The 15,056-nt window shown below is 36.3% G+C and overlaps 1 pseudogene; it reads left to right on the top strand.

Annotated features, from left to right (window-relative positions):
• Positions 1-3,565: 3,565 nt before the first annotated feature.
• LOC131347370 (cadherin-1-like) lies at positions 3,566-11,858 on the top strand (annotated as a pseudogene).
• The last annotated feature ends 3,198 nt before the right edge of the window (positions 11,859-15,056 follow it).

Below are 15,056 nucleotides of genomic sequence, written 5' to 3'. Positions count from 1 at the left end.
TTAGTGACAATGTCCTTCGTTAAAAAGAAGGTAAAAATAAAATTGAATTGAATTGAATGTCTATAAAACCCACCTGATGTGAACTGAATCAGAGAGAACAGCTATATAATTTTGTACTGATTCATAGATCTTAAACCCAGATCTCGAGTAATTTTGAGTTTAATGACATTTTTAGCATAAAACTATCCAAATTGTGCATTTATCATATATTTATGTTGCGTTTTTAGCCCACACCCATACACACTTTAATATGATTTGTAGTTTAATTTTATTTAATCATGAATTCATGTTTAGATTAGACCCGGTACTGTTTGTATAACATATGGGAATGTAAAACAATAGCCTCTTTATCTCACTTAACTCTTTCTTCTGTCAAATACATTACGTTACTTCAACTGGAAGTTATCTACATACACGTGCTGATATCACCACCTTGTGGTAATACTAAGCAAATTACTTTTTTAATTTATTTCCTGTAGTTATTACCTTCTGACTTAATATTCCTGTCTGCTAGCAAATTCTAATATGGTCCACAGTGCAGAAATGTATCACAAAAAATCTATCACAATGGCAAATATGCACACTTCAGTGTTTACAGTGTTTAATTTTATTTGGCTTAAAAATTAGCTGTTGATTTCAAATTCCAAAAATAGAAAAGTTCATAATACCTTGGCACAGTCTGAAGTTTGTTTGTTTGTTTTGGGTTTTTTTTGTTATATATATATATATATATATATATAAATTTGACTCCATATTAAAGAAAGTTTAGTGGTCATTTGCAAGAATATACAATATATTCTTATTTAAAATTAACCTTCTTACAGAACATTGTCTTTGTCATTGTTTTTTCCAAAAAAAACCCTAGAAAAAAATCAATTCATTTTAATAAGCAATAGAGTCCAGAACACACAAAAAATTAAAAACAAAAATAAAACAAACAAAAATATGGACTGTTTTCATTGTCCTTCTTTCCCCAAAGCACATGGTGATTCCAGTAAAACCTTGTACATCTATCTATCTATCTATCTATCTATCTATCTATCTATACTCACGCATATACACACTGATCAGGCATAACATTATGCCTAATATTGTGTTGGTCCTCCTTTTGCTGCCAAAACAGCCCTGACCCATCATGCACTGTGTATTCTGACACCTTTCTATCAGAACCAGCATTAACTTCTTCAGCAATTTGAACAACAGTAGCTCGTCTGTTGGATCGGATCACACAGGCCAGCTTTCACTCCCCACCTGCATCAGTGAGCCTTGTCTGTCCATGACCCTGTCGCCGGTTCACCACTGTTCATTCCTTGGACCACTTTTGATAGATATTGACCGGGAACACCACACAAGAGCTGCAGTTTTGGAGATGCTCTGATCCTCAAATCCTTACACTTGTCCATTTTTCCTGATTCTAACACATCAACTTTGAGGACAAAATGTTCACTTGCTGCCTAATATATCCCACCCACTAACAGGTGCCATGATGAGGAGATAATCAGTGTTATTCACTTCACCCTTCACTGCTCATAATGTTATGCTTGGTATATATATATATATATATATATATATATATATATATACATACACACACACATTATATATATATATATATATATATATATATATATATATATATATATATATATATATACACATATGCTTAGATTGGAAGGAAACTGATAAATTTTCAGTAAACATCAAAAAGGAAATCTATGGGTTAGGTGGCTATTTGTGTATGTGTATGTAGTTTTTAACCACTGACGAACATCACTCTAACAGGATCTTGAGCAGCAATCTTTTTTTATGACAGAGCGAAAAAAAACAAGTTCACAAGGTTATTTTGCACCTCCACTTTTTTGCTGAGTTTTGATTGCCCGTCCACACGCAGTGCATTGTCACCACGTCCAGCAGAGGGCGCAGCTGACATTTATCTTCTACAAATCCACTACTCTGGATCCTTTTTTAATGAAATAAATAGTTAAAAATTCCCCAGTATCAAAATAGTTTGATGTCTAAGTTGTTTAATGTCTAAGATTGCCCTTCAAAGACATAAGTTCCCAACCCTGGTCCTGACTCTGGTCTGAATCAGGAAACGCTGTTAATTTGTTGATTAGCTAGTTAATTGACTCAGGTGTGCTAGAGCAGGTAATGCATTACAATGTGCAATAAAAGTGTTCTCTAACGGTATGGCCAAGGTTCTAAAGTGTAAAGTATAAAGTCTTCTTTTACTGCAATGTCCTGTTACACACTAGAACCATTAATCAGCTAAAGAATGTTAAGAAACAAATTTAAATAAAAAAATATAGGGAAGTTATTATTTTCTTTCAAGTACTGATCCTACATTGCAGGCAATTTACAGGCTGCAAATGGTGAATGTGCACTGCTGAGATCTTAAATCCTTAAATTTTCCCCAATTTTATTCCTATTATCCTTAATTCCTAATTCCAAATCACCAGCCAGCACTCTTCTATCATGAAACGCCAATACTACCAACTGGGGAGGTTATGCATGCTTCATCATTCTGGCAGTGGTGTTTCAAGTGGTTAAGGCTCTGAGTTAGAGGGTAAGGTTCTGAGGTAGACGTTCAAGGCCCAACACTGTCAAGCTGCCACTGTTGGGCAATTATTGAGCAAGGCCCTTAACCCTCCCTGCTTCTGGGGCACTGCATTATAGCTGCTGCTGTGCTCTGACCCCAACTTTCCTCAGCTGGGATATGTGAAGAAAAGAAGTCAAAGACATATAAAACTGGCCAAAAATGCTACTTATCCAGTGTCACAGAGCAGCCTTTTCTTAAAAAAAAGCAAACAAAATCTTTACTATCTTTACTCTTCCACATACAGGAATTCACAGACCTACTTAACAGAAGAGCATAATGCCATTCCTCCCACCCAGAGAGCACATCCAGTATTTCTCTCCTGGCTGCTGGCAAAGGGTTATCACGATTCAATCTCTTTGAACTGTTTCGTGTTGTGCCACTTGGAGTCAAACTTTGTTGCAACAGTTTGGGGAAGGACCACCTATGGATGTAATGGACAAGTGTCCACATGTGTTGTTTAACACTACATACATATACTATATATCTTGTTCAGTGAAAATAATAAATAATTAAACGAAATGTATGCAAACGTTTCCATATATAAACCTTGTTATTTCATATAACGGGCATGTACAGACAGTTTTTCAAGCTGAACGTATTCTAATTCAACCTGAACATCAACCCAAAGACACAAGACTCTTCAAGTGCTAACTGAAAGTAAGGAAAACGAAAGTATTTTGCAAGATGTTGTGAAGGAATTTTTGAACGCTGGGAAAAAAAAGTACAGGTAATGCCTTGACATGTTAAGGAGGTCTAAGTCTTGTCATGTTGAATGGCATACCCAAACTAGAAGATTCCTTGCTATTCCCAAACAATGTTATAGAAAGTAAAAGATCTCTTTACTGGAAACGAAAAAGGACAAGTTCTAACAAACTCAAGACAGTTTATGGAATCTGTACACTGTCACTCCCCCAAATTCCACGCTCCAGTTTGCAGCTTATATTCGTGTAACATCTGCATGAACATAGATCAGACCATATTCATGCAGTGAAAACTTCACTGTATTTGTATACGGTTTAACAAGACTCATTTCATAAAGGTTTGCAGAGCTTTTTGTGATCAAATGGAGTCTGCAAGCAGTGTGAAGTGGGCAGTTGTGATTTGTTTAATCCAGGTAAATAATTCCTCCTGTGTATCTTTCTTTAATATGGATTAGATAACTGAATTGCAAAAGCAATCCGAAACTTTTACAGGGTGATGTAATTGATCTTTATTCAATTTTATATAGCAATAAGGAGCTACAAAAAGTAGCTTACTTCAAAAAGTAGGCTCTTAACATGTGGTGAGATTGTGGCTTGAGATTTTTTTTCCCCCTTACTCAGGTTCTGTGTAATGGCCATAAGATGTTCTCTGTTCACGTCTTGGACTCCAAGGTAAAGAAGCACACTGCGTTAGTGAGTGTGGAGCAGCAGGAAGATGTTGACGAGATCATGTCTGCACAGGTAAACCTTTTATCTAGTCTGAACACTGCTGGACAAACTATAAAAATTTTTGTTTGATTGAAAATAAAAAGTTCCTTCTCATTTTTTTGGAAACTTGCTTGTCTTGCCATTTAAAGTGACTGTGGGCAGCAAGTAATTTATTATAATATCTATACTATTATACATCAGCTTATGTTTTCCTGCAAAATGTAGTTTCTCTCCTCTAGCTTCGTTTTTTATCTTCCTTCTTTATCTGTTTATCTGTAAACCTTTATGTATTAGCCAAAACTTAGACAGTGCCATTCCAAACCAGAGAAACTAATGTCCTGTATTTTTTTCTTTGCTTGTTATAGTCTGAATCGACGTCATTTCTTGCGTTGAAGAGGAGAAAAAGAGAGTTTGTGATTCCTCCAATCAGAATCCTAGAGAATGATCGAGGGCCTTTTCCCAAGCCGATAGCACAGGTGAGGATACAGGAAGCCTGACCGCCCTTAAAATGTTTATCAGAGTGTTTATTTATTCACCAGTCTTGGTTTGATTCAATACTTCAATGAATAAAATAATCAAGAATATCACTTGTTGCACACTGTTCATTATATTTCAAACTTTTTTTTTTAGTAGACAATGCAGCCTGTCCTCTGAATTAATTTTCAATGAGAACCAAAAGACTGAAATTAGTTTAGCATTAGCAGTGTCTGGCATTTCATGCCACACTACAGCTAAGCCGCTAGTTTTGCAGCTATAGGAAAGCTAGCTAGCAAGACTTAGAAAAAATTCATTTCATAAATGAATGCAAATGATCATTATAGTTACAGCTTATACCATTTTACAGCACTCCTGCACGCTATGAGGTTCCACCCCTTTAAAAAAGATCTAACAATTACCATAAGGAGAGCCAGTGCATCCAGGCTGGACAAACAATGAGCACACTGTTACATAATCAAATTGAGAAAAACACAATCATTGAGATGTTTTTTCTGTGCAATTTTTCAGTGTCTTTTCTTTTTCTTTTTGGAAAAATTATATACAGTACAATATTGTTCAGAAGTAAACTGAAGTAGTACAGAAGAGCATTTTTAAATTGTCACATTTTGTGCACAGATGAAATCCTCCCATGCCAAAGAAACACAGATGGTGTACAGAATCTCTGGTGTTGGTGCTGACCAGCCTCCAGTAGGTCTTTTCATAATAGACAAATTCACTGGTCAGATGTATGTGTCGAGGCCTCTTGACAGAGAAGAAAAAGATAAATATGAGGTGAGACTTTCAGTTTGCTCATGTGTCTGATTGCATTCAGTAGAATCTGTTGTCAGTTGTGGAAAAACCTGCTCTTGGTGAAGGATATTGGTGCATGTTTTAACAATTTAACATGTTTGTTTTTCTCTTAACTCCAGCTGCAGGTCCATGCTCAGTCAGCTACTGGTGACATTGTAGAACCTGCCATGGTGTTTATAGTCAAAGTGCTGGACATGAATGATAACAATCCTGTCTTTACCCAAAACCCATTCATTGGCAGTGTACTAGAAGCTTCAAAAATAGGTAGCTATATAAATAATGTGATGTTGCAATCAAACGTATTCTCTGTTTCACTCTACATGCAGTCTCAAGGTTCCATAATCTTCATTTTCCTCTCCCCAAAGGCTTTGAGTTCATGACAGTCAGTGCCACTGATGCAGATGATCCAAATACTGGCAATGCTGATATTAGGTACTCCATCATCGGTCAGATTCCACCAGTCCCAAATCCTAACATGTTTGCGATCAACCCTATCACTGGAGCAATTAGAGTGAATTCTGCTGGACTGGACTCTAAGGTTAGTGCACAAATCATATTTTACATTTATTTAAGTTGAGGTATAATGAATAAAAGAAATCTCATCTCTTTAATCTCTTTCAGAAATATCCTGAATACACTCTGAAGATTCAAGCAGCAGATAATCAGGGAGATGGTCGCCCTGATTACAACCAAAGCTGTAATTACTGTAATTAAAGATAGCATTTGCAAACCTTCGGTAAGACAGTTAACAGTTGTGGTTTGCAAAGCTTTCATATAAATCTTCATATAAAACTATTAATTTATTATATTTGTTTTTCAAATGCATTTAAAGTACATGGAAGTGACTTTACATTTATATTTAGACATTTGGCAAATGATCTTATCTAGAGTAACTTGCATTTATCTCATTTATACAATTGAGCAGCTGACAGTCGACCTTTATGATTTTGCTGATGCTACAGTGCCAATGAAGGAAATCCTAATTAGCCTGCAACAACAGAAACATTATAACTTGCTTACAAAAAAAACATGAAAGCATCTTCTATTGATAGAAGTTGGTTGATGGAACAATCTGTGGAGAAAATAATTTACAGGTAGCTGGCTAAATCATACTGCTGTGGGATGTCTATAAACCTGTTTCCTTAAACTGTGAGACACAACATTACTACTGACAATGTCTATTGATAAAAGCGCTATACAAATAAATTTTATTGAATTGAATTATCAGGTCCTTAGCCTATTACTGTAAGAAGTGAAGACTAATTCCAGTGCATTTCATCAGTTGTTAATGTCTCTTCAGAATTTTATTTGTGAGTCGTCTACAAAACTAACAGTGGATGAATATGAAATGAAACATATCATAGGACCTTTTTCTTAATCATTATTATTTTTTAATTTAAATCTAGAAGCAGAGGCCATGGCTGTTTCCACCAATCCGAGTCTCTGAAAAAGAACAAGGGCCTTTCCCTAAGGAAATAGCGCAGGTATGTGCAACTGATCTTTAACTTGGATTAGAAAATCTTTACTATTAAATACTTCTCAAAACTTCAAACATATTTGATGTATTTTTTTTTCTTTTTTACCACTATGAGTTCTATTTTCCAAATTAAACCAATGGCTATCACAAATTACAATGAATTAGATTGTACAGAGTGACATATAACACACCACACACATGTTTTGGGGGTGCTCACATGTTCCAGCAATAGAAGATAGTACTTTAATATCTTGTATGTAAAATCATAAAAGATATTCATTGTGTTATGTCAGTTAATTATTTATACCAATATTCAGTGGGTTTAGTAGAATGTATATGAATAAAATACAATATTGTGTAGATTTTCTGGGGGCAGTGGTGGCTCAAGTGGTTAAGGCTCTGTGTTGTTCATCAGAGGATTGGGGTTTGAGCCGTGTTGGCCGTGAAGCTCGGTACAAGGCCCTTAACCCTCTCTGCTCCAGGGGTGTTGTATCATAGCTGCCCCTGTGCTCTGACCCCAACCTCCTCAGCTGTGTTATCCAAAGAAAAGGATTCCACTGTGCTGTAATGTGTGTGTGGCAATAATAAAGGCTTCCTGCCCTCAGTTATTACAAAATATCACTGTTCTGAGCTCATGGTACACACTCTTAAAGAGAATTAGGCTGTCTTACAGGAGAATACTGGTTATGTTGATAGTCATAAAAATACAAAAAATATACTTGCTGTTTCCACTCGCAACTAACACCATGTTATTTTCTCTTTTAATTAAGATATATAGATATGAAGATAATAAAAGTATGAAGTTCCTTAAAGTAACCTGGCCTCAACACTTGGTATATGAGTTTAGCCTGGTCTATAAATTTACTTTGGGATGATTTAGACTGTAAATTAAAAGAAAAACCATCTGGGAACTTCAAAACTGCTGAAAGAATACTAAGTGGGCTATATCAACATATAAACAATGAAGGGCTCCTTTAAATGACCTGAAATATAAGACAGTTATGTATGTCAACGCTTTAAGGTCACTTTAAATGTTAATTTTAACTGCCATGTCAAGTTTTTCTAAAAAAAAAAAAAAAAAGGTACTGTACTGTATTTGTTGTTTTTGTTGTTGTTGTGGTTTCTGTCTAGATCAAGCCCAGTGATGCCAAAACATCTGGAGTGAAGTACAGCATCAGTGGCAGGGGAGCAAACCTGCCTCCAGTGGGGCTATTTCTTATGGACAAAAACACAGGAAAGCTTTCTGTGTCAGGGCCTCTTGACAGAGAGACAAAGGATGAATATGTGGTAAAAGACTCTCAAGATATTTGTCTGGATCTGTCTTGATGTGCTTTCTTTAGCAGCCTGTAAGCATATATTAGGTTCAATGTGAATTCAGTGGGCCATATCCCTTAAAACTTGACAGACAAGTTGAAACCCCTAGAAAATTTGCTCTTATAAATGAATGCTGTTCAAGACCTTAGTCTTTTAACATGTTTGCCTTTATTACAGCTTGAAGCCCATATAATTGGTCCCCATATATATGAGAGTGTGGAGCTCATCATCCATGTAGTAGACCAAAATGATAATAAACCAGTCTTCACCCAGAGTCCGTTTATTGGCAGAGTATCAGACGCAGCTGAAATAGGTACCTTAGATCAATGTGTTGTGTTGAGATTTTTAATAAAGGTAATATCGTTATTATCTATTCCAGTCTGTGCAAGGTTTCACGACCTTCATTACCCTCTTACTACAGGATTTCCATTCATGACCATCAGAGCCACAGATGCAGATGATTCACTGAACACTAACAATGCTGATATCAGGTACTCCATCATCAGTCAGGTTCCACCAGAGCCAAAACCAGACATGTTTGCAATCAATCCTATCAGTGGTGTCATTCAAGTGAATGCTAAAGGACTGGACCTTTCAGTAAGAGCACTAACCAAATTTCTTATTATCTGAAGCTGAGTCTGTATCACTTAATTACAGCACTTAGGATTTTAAACATCATCTTTGCAGAAACATTCTGAGTATGTCCTGAAGATTCAGGCAACAGATATGGAGGGTAATGGCATCTCAAGCACTGAAGACGCTGTTGTTTCTATAACTGACAGCAAAGACGTAGCTGTGGTAAGGCTGTTAACAGTTTTTTACAGATGTGATTTGATGATTTATACATGCAATTTGCATGGTGTTCACTTTGTACTAAGGTTTCCTTATGTTTTAACTACATTAGCCTAATAGATTCAGTCCAAGAATGAATGAATAAGTGATCTTCATTAATAATTATGTCATTAGTAGGTGTTCACAAGCATAGAGGCAGAAATTTCTGACAATATTATAGCCGTAATGACACAGAGATCTAACATTAATTCTGAAAAGGTGCCTAATACTTCGTAAGAATTCAAATTAAGCCACACTAATGTTTTTTTGTGAATGCTATATTTGTTTGTCCTGCAGATGTTGGAGATTTCTCCAATCTGCTTCCCAGAGAATGACCAAGGTCCTTTCCCTAAACAATTATTCAAGGTGTGTTCCTGACCATAGGCCAAAGCCAGTCATCTTCCCTATGCAATCTTTTATTTGTAGTTAAATTGTCACTCCTGTTTACAGCTTAGGTCTAGCCAAGCTAAACAAACTAAGACTGCATACCGCCTCACTGGAGAAGGAGCAGACCAGGATCCAGTGGGGCTTTTCACTGTGGATAAAGACAGTGGTTGGCTGTCTGTAACAAAGCCTTTAGACAGAGAGACAAAACATGAGTATGTGGTAAGAGGAAGTTAAATTTGTCTTTGTTTTCTTTATTGTTGTAGACACACAAAAATTAGAAAGGTTTGTATGTGAGATAAAATGCTATGCAAATACTTTAGGCATATAAACAAATGCTGTAAGCAAAGATGCCTTAATAATGAACTTTTTATAACATTTTAAAAAAATCTACTAAGAAGAGTAGTACTTGTAACAGCACTAAAGCCAAAATTTTATGTATCAGTCCTTTGATTTTAGCCTTTATTCAGTTTTATAACAAAATTGGCTGGTAAATTATGCTAAGGATCTTTAAGAATCTCATCTCATCTCATCTCAGCGACTGATGCAGACGATCCTAAGACTCAAAATGCAAATATCAGATACTCCATCATCAGTCAGAATCCTGCACTGCCACAACCAAACATGTTTGAGATCAACCCCGACAGTGGAGAGATTCAAGTGAAATCTGAAGGGTTTGACCGAGAGGTGAGAGCAAAAACATGGTTTCTCAATTAAGTTGTTAAGAAGAGATTTCAGTTGTGAACACTATTTCTTTCAGAAATACCCTGAATACATCTTGGAGATTCAGGCAGCAGATATGCAGGGTAATGGCCTCCAAAGCAGAGTAAAGGCTATTATCACTGTAACAGTTTGAGAGAACCTTGGTAAGACAGATTTCTTTTCATAACTATCCATGAATATTTGGGACCTTGACACAATTATTGCACAATGAAATGAAACGAAATTAATCATAAGAAAGTTCATAGTATATACATGTCACCTGTTAGTGGGTGGGATATATTAGGCAGCAAGTGAACATTTTGTCCTCAAAGTTGATGTGTTAGAAGCAGGAAAAATGGGCAAAGGACTTGAGCGACTTTGACAAGGGCCAAATTGTGATGGCTAGACGACTGGATCAGAGCATCTCCAAAACTGCAGCTCTTGTGGGGTGTTCTCAGTCTGCAGTGGTCAGTATCTATCAAAAGTGGTCTAAGGAAGGAAAAGTGGTGAACCGGCGACAGGGTCATGGGTGGCCAAAGGCTCATTGATGCACGTGGGGAGTGAAGGCTGGCCCGTGTGATCCGATCCAACAGACGAGCTACTGTTCCTCAAATTGCTGAAGAAGTTAATGCTGGTTCTGATAGAAAGGTGTCAGAATACACAGTGCATGATGGGTCAGGGCTGTTTTGGCACCAAAATGCGGGACCAACCACTTGGAGACTATCACTCCGTCTTTGAACTCTGTCAGCTCAGTCAGCTTTCTGCAGGAAGGAATTAGTGCTAAGTCTATAATAAACTCAGAAACTACAATAACCTATCAGTTCCTCAGGAGCTCCTGGTTGCTGTTGTAGAAAGGACATCATTTACATTTACATTATTTACTGTTCAGAGTCACCCAAATGATGATGAGGTTCCCTTCTGAGCCTGGTTCCTCTCAAGGTTTCTTCCTCATGTCATCTCAGGGAGTTTTTTCTCACCTCTGTTGCCTCAGGCTCGCTCATTAGGGATAAATGTTAGGGATAAATAATAACTTAGCTTCAAACTTTATCATTTTTTCTTCATCATTTTTTCTATGTTTCTATACTTCTGTAAAGCTGCTTTGAGACAATGTTCACTGTCAAAAGCGCTATACAAATAAATTGAATTGAATTAAAAATAATGTGTTGTAACTTAGCTAATGACACTACACATATATTGTAGCTCCTGTAATTAGTTATGGATACATTGCTATGAATTAACTATCAATTAGACAAGTTAGAGAAAAACAGCATCCTGTTAATGTTGTTTCTGATTATATTATATTGTAGACTGAACTACAAATAATATATATTTTTTCCTATGTTGAATGTATTTGTTTTTCAGGAGAAAAGTTATCTGCAGGAGAAGACAAGATTTCGATATAACAGCTTATGCTAATTTTTGCAAATATTCACCATCCCTGTCTCGATGATCAGTGAGGCAGCAAAAGGTCTATTAAACTAAGACTGAATTGTGAACATAATTGCATTTAGTGTGTTGCACATATATACATTTTGCTAATAACCAAACCAATATCTGAATAAGCTATACCGCATTTCCACTGCTGCTGTGTCCGTGTAGAATAGAGAAGATACAGCACAGGGTTACTGAATTGCATAGAGTGATAGGAAAACTACAAGAGAGTAGGATTATGTGATGAGAGATGGTGCTTGGAGAAAAAGCCAATTAGAATCAACTGCCAAACAGTGTTATCTATCTCACATGAACAGTCTGACACAGAAGTGTGCAAATACAGTAAAGAATAGTGCTGCAAGAATTAATAACAGCATACTTATTACTTTTGTTTTATTATACTACTTATAACAAAAATAAAGAACAATGCATGAAAATGAATGTCATGCAAATCAAATGTCGTCTTTGTCATGTCTTTGGAAATGTTTTCATAAAACAGCTCTTTTGTGTGTTTAAACATATTAATAATTTGTTAAAGCATTTTTTAAAAAGACATTAAAATATTCAGAAATGAGAAATTTCTTACCTGTGAAGCAAATCATATCTGAATGATTCAGTTTTATTTAAAGAACCTCATGAACCTGCATTATAACTCATTCACTCATAGTTTATGCTCATGTTAAACTACTGCTCCTGCAAAGCCACTTTTAAAACGTGTTTGTGTTTTCTGTATGTATAAAATGTAATGACAAGATGGAAATTCTTCATTATAATTTCAAGTCAGATTCAGGTTAATTATTTAATAAATTAAACTCACTAACTCAGGTGAATCAGACTTCCAAATGAGTAAATGCTATTTTATCTATCTATCTATCTATCTATCTATCTATCTATCTATCTATCTATCTATCTATCTATCTATCTATCTATCTATCTATCTATCTATCTATCTATCTGTTTATTTTTACTATTTTTAGGTGTGAAATCTGATTATTAACAGCTGATCCCAGGTTTGGCATCACTGTAGCATCTAGTTGAAGAGTGTCTGAAAGGCTGAGTACATGATAACAAGATGCTTCTTATTCAGTTAAGATCATGAGAACTGCCAAGAACATGAACATACATGAGCACACAAAACATTATAGCTTTCACAGAGAGTGTAAAGAACCCAGAATTCACTGCTATGAATAATTAGGTGCTAGGAGTTAATTAGGCCTCTCTGACAGCACAATATATCTACATTGAAAGATCTATAATAATTTGCACAAGGAAGCATAATTCTAAAAACGTTTCTTTACATGACACATGTAAGAGTGAATCCAAGCAATGAAAGTGAAAGTATATTCATACATCATATAGTTGACTTGAGTTCATCCATGATGGGTTTGACAACTATGTTTGGACATGAATCTTATTAATGTCATACACCACTGAAGAATCTTCTTTTTTCCACACCTGTGAGGTAGGTGAGCTGCCCGTTCTGGTAGTGTTCTCCTGTCCTTTAGGCAAGAACAGCACTCAGATTGCAGTTATTGCCTTAGCAATCTTAGAAAGGAATGCTTGTAGACTATATAGAGTAAGGTATGTGAACAGCAAATTGTGACACCCCTTATATGGGCCTTCCCCAAACTGTTGCCAATGACACGTCTTATATATCCTGTAGCATTATCACTCTCTTTAACTGGAACTGACAGGTCTAGGTCAAAGCTGTTCCGGCATGACTGGCCCCGTGCACAAAGTGATGTCCATGAAAACATGCCAAGGATTTTGTGGAAGAATTTGATTGTCATGGACAAAGACCTGACCTCAGCCCCAGTGGATGCATCCTTCCCAAAAGAATAGAGGCAAAAGTGTGTCCAAATTTGTAAAGGGATGTTTAACAATCTATAGCATAAAACATTGTCTATGCCTGTATTAACCGAGGGAAAGTGATATCCTTTATCCTGACTGGGAAACTATGGCACAGAAGCATGTCCCTGAAACACTGGGCACAAGGGGGAAATACATCCAACATAGAAAACTGGATCAGCTTCATTTTGACTCATCTGATATACTGTGGCATGACCTGATGGGATGTTCATGTGGGCATGTTCATGCAAGAAATTCAAGAAATATTAAAGACTAAAACAAGAAAGCAGACTATTTTAATGACCATAAACAGAGCATTTCTCCTTAGCACAAAACAGCTTTGAAGAAAGAAAAGGTCTAATATTTCTCCTTAATCTTATTCAAGTCCAATTAGCAGCTACGGAAAACATTTGGAGGTGGATAAATACAATGGCTTATGCATCATGAACATTCTACCAGAAATCCAATACAGTTTTCTGTAGCTGCTGATTGAATACACTGGTTAATCATTTTCTGTCCGGCAGTAAAACCTATGTGTACTTTTTCCTGCTGGGACAGTAAATGATTAATCAGTGTGGTCAAGAAAGACATGAACACTTCAGTTGTTTGTGTATTAATGTAGACAGAATGTGCTTGACTATTATTATGACAGGCGAAGATCAGGTGATATATTATAAAAAACATATCACACATACATACATACAAATACCTGGTCATATCCATGCCTGCACTGTTTCCAAATACAATTTAATAAACTCTTGACTATGGTTGAAAGCACAGGTAATGAAAGTCTTAATAATAATCCTGACATGATTCTGCAATGTCTGCAACTTCCAGAAGAGACTTTTCCTATATCAGAAGTATTGCTTTGATTGCAACACTTTGTTCTAGCTTGTGTGTTTTTCTTTTCAACCTTCATGCAGTCTGAAACATGCTGTGAACAAATCTGTGTAAGTATTAAGTCATTGCATTTATATCCAAAAGGTTTTCAGGAAAAAATGAAACCTTTTACATGTTTGAAAAATCCATGTATCTCATATTCTTGCTGCCCTTTTTTTCCTCATAAAGACAGATCCGTTTCAGTATCTCAGCTGTTTAATTTTTTTTTAACTGTTACTGTATTAAGTTCGTGTATGTAGGCAAGGGGGTAACTTTGGTTTGAGAAGTGAGGGAGGACACAAAATGGGGGAAAATGTTTTCCAGGAAAGTTGATTGTAATGATAAATTCTGCCGAAAAGAATAGTAGGCTACTAACCTATGTCTATGTAAACTATTTCTGTATTGTTTAATAGGGGCCGGTCAGCAAGACTTGAGAGAATTTGCCTGTGTCAATGCATGCGTCCACATCCAGGAACATAGCGTGCACACTCTAACACTATCTGACTCAAAGGTGTAAGGTATCACGGCTGCGCCACAGTCAGCAATGAAACGTTAGAAGCAGCAACAGATGACTTTAATGTCATCATGGATAAAAAGAAAGAATGGAGATGAGTTGAGATGAGATGAGTTGGTTGAAAGTAGCTCAGGTCAGGATAATCATATTTACTGTCTACACCTGTTGATTAGAACATTGTTACAGAGCATATTGAAGGAGGCTTGCCTTATTTAAACCTCAGACATTTAGCTTGGTTTGCTCTTAATTGTTGAAGTGAGAGGTATCACCATGGTGAGATCCGAAGAGCTCTCTGAGGCCTTCAGAACGAACATTGTTGATGCTTATGAGTCTGGTAAGGGATATAAAAAGATCTCAAAAGAATTTGTAATTCGCCATTCC

The sequence above is a fragment of the Hemibagrus wyckioides genome, linkage group LG27, assembly GCF_019097595.1.
Source record: "Hemibagrus wyckioides isolate EC202008001 linkage group LG27, SWU_Hwy_1.0, whole genome shotgun sequence".
Classification (NCBI taxonomy): Eukaryota; Metazoa; Chordata; class Actinopteri; order Siluriformes; family Bagridae; genus Hemibagrus; species Hemibagrus wyckioides.
This window is presented reverse-complemented; position numbering and strand designations above follow the sequence as displayed.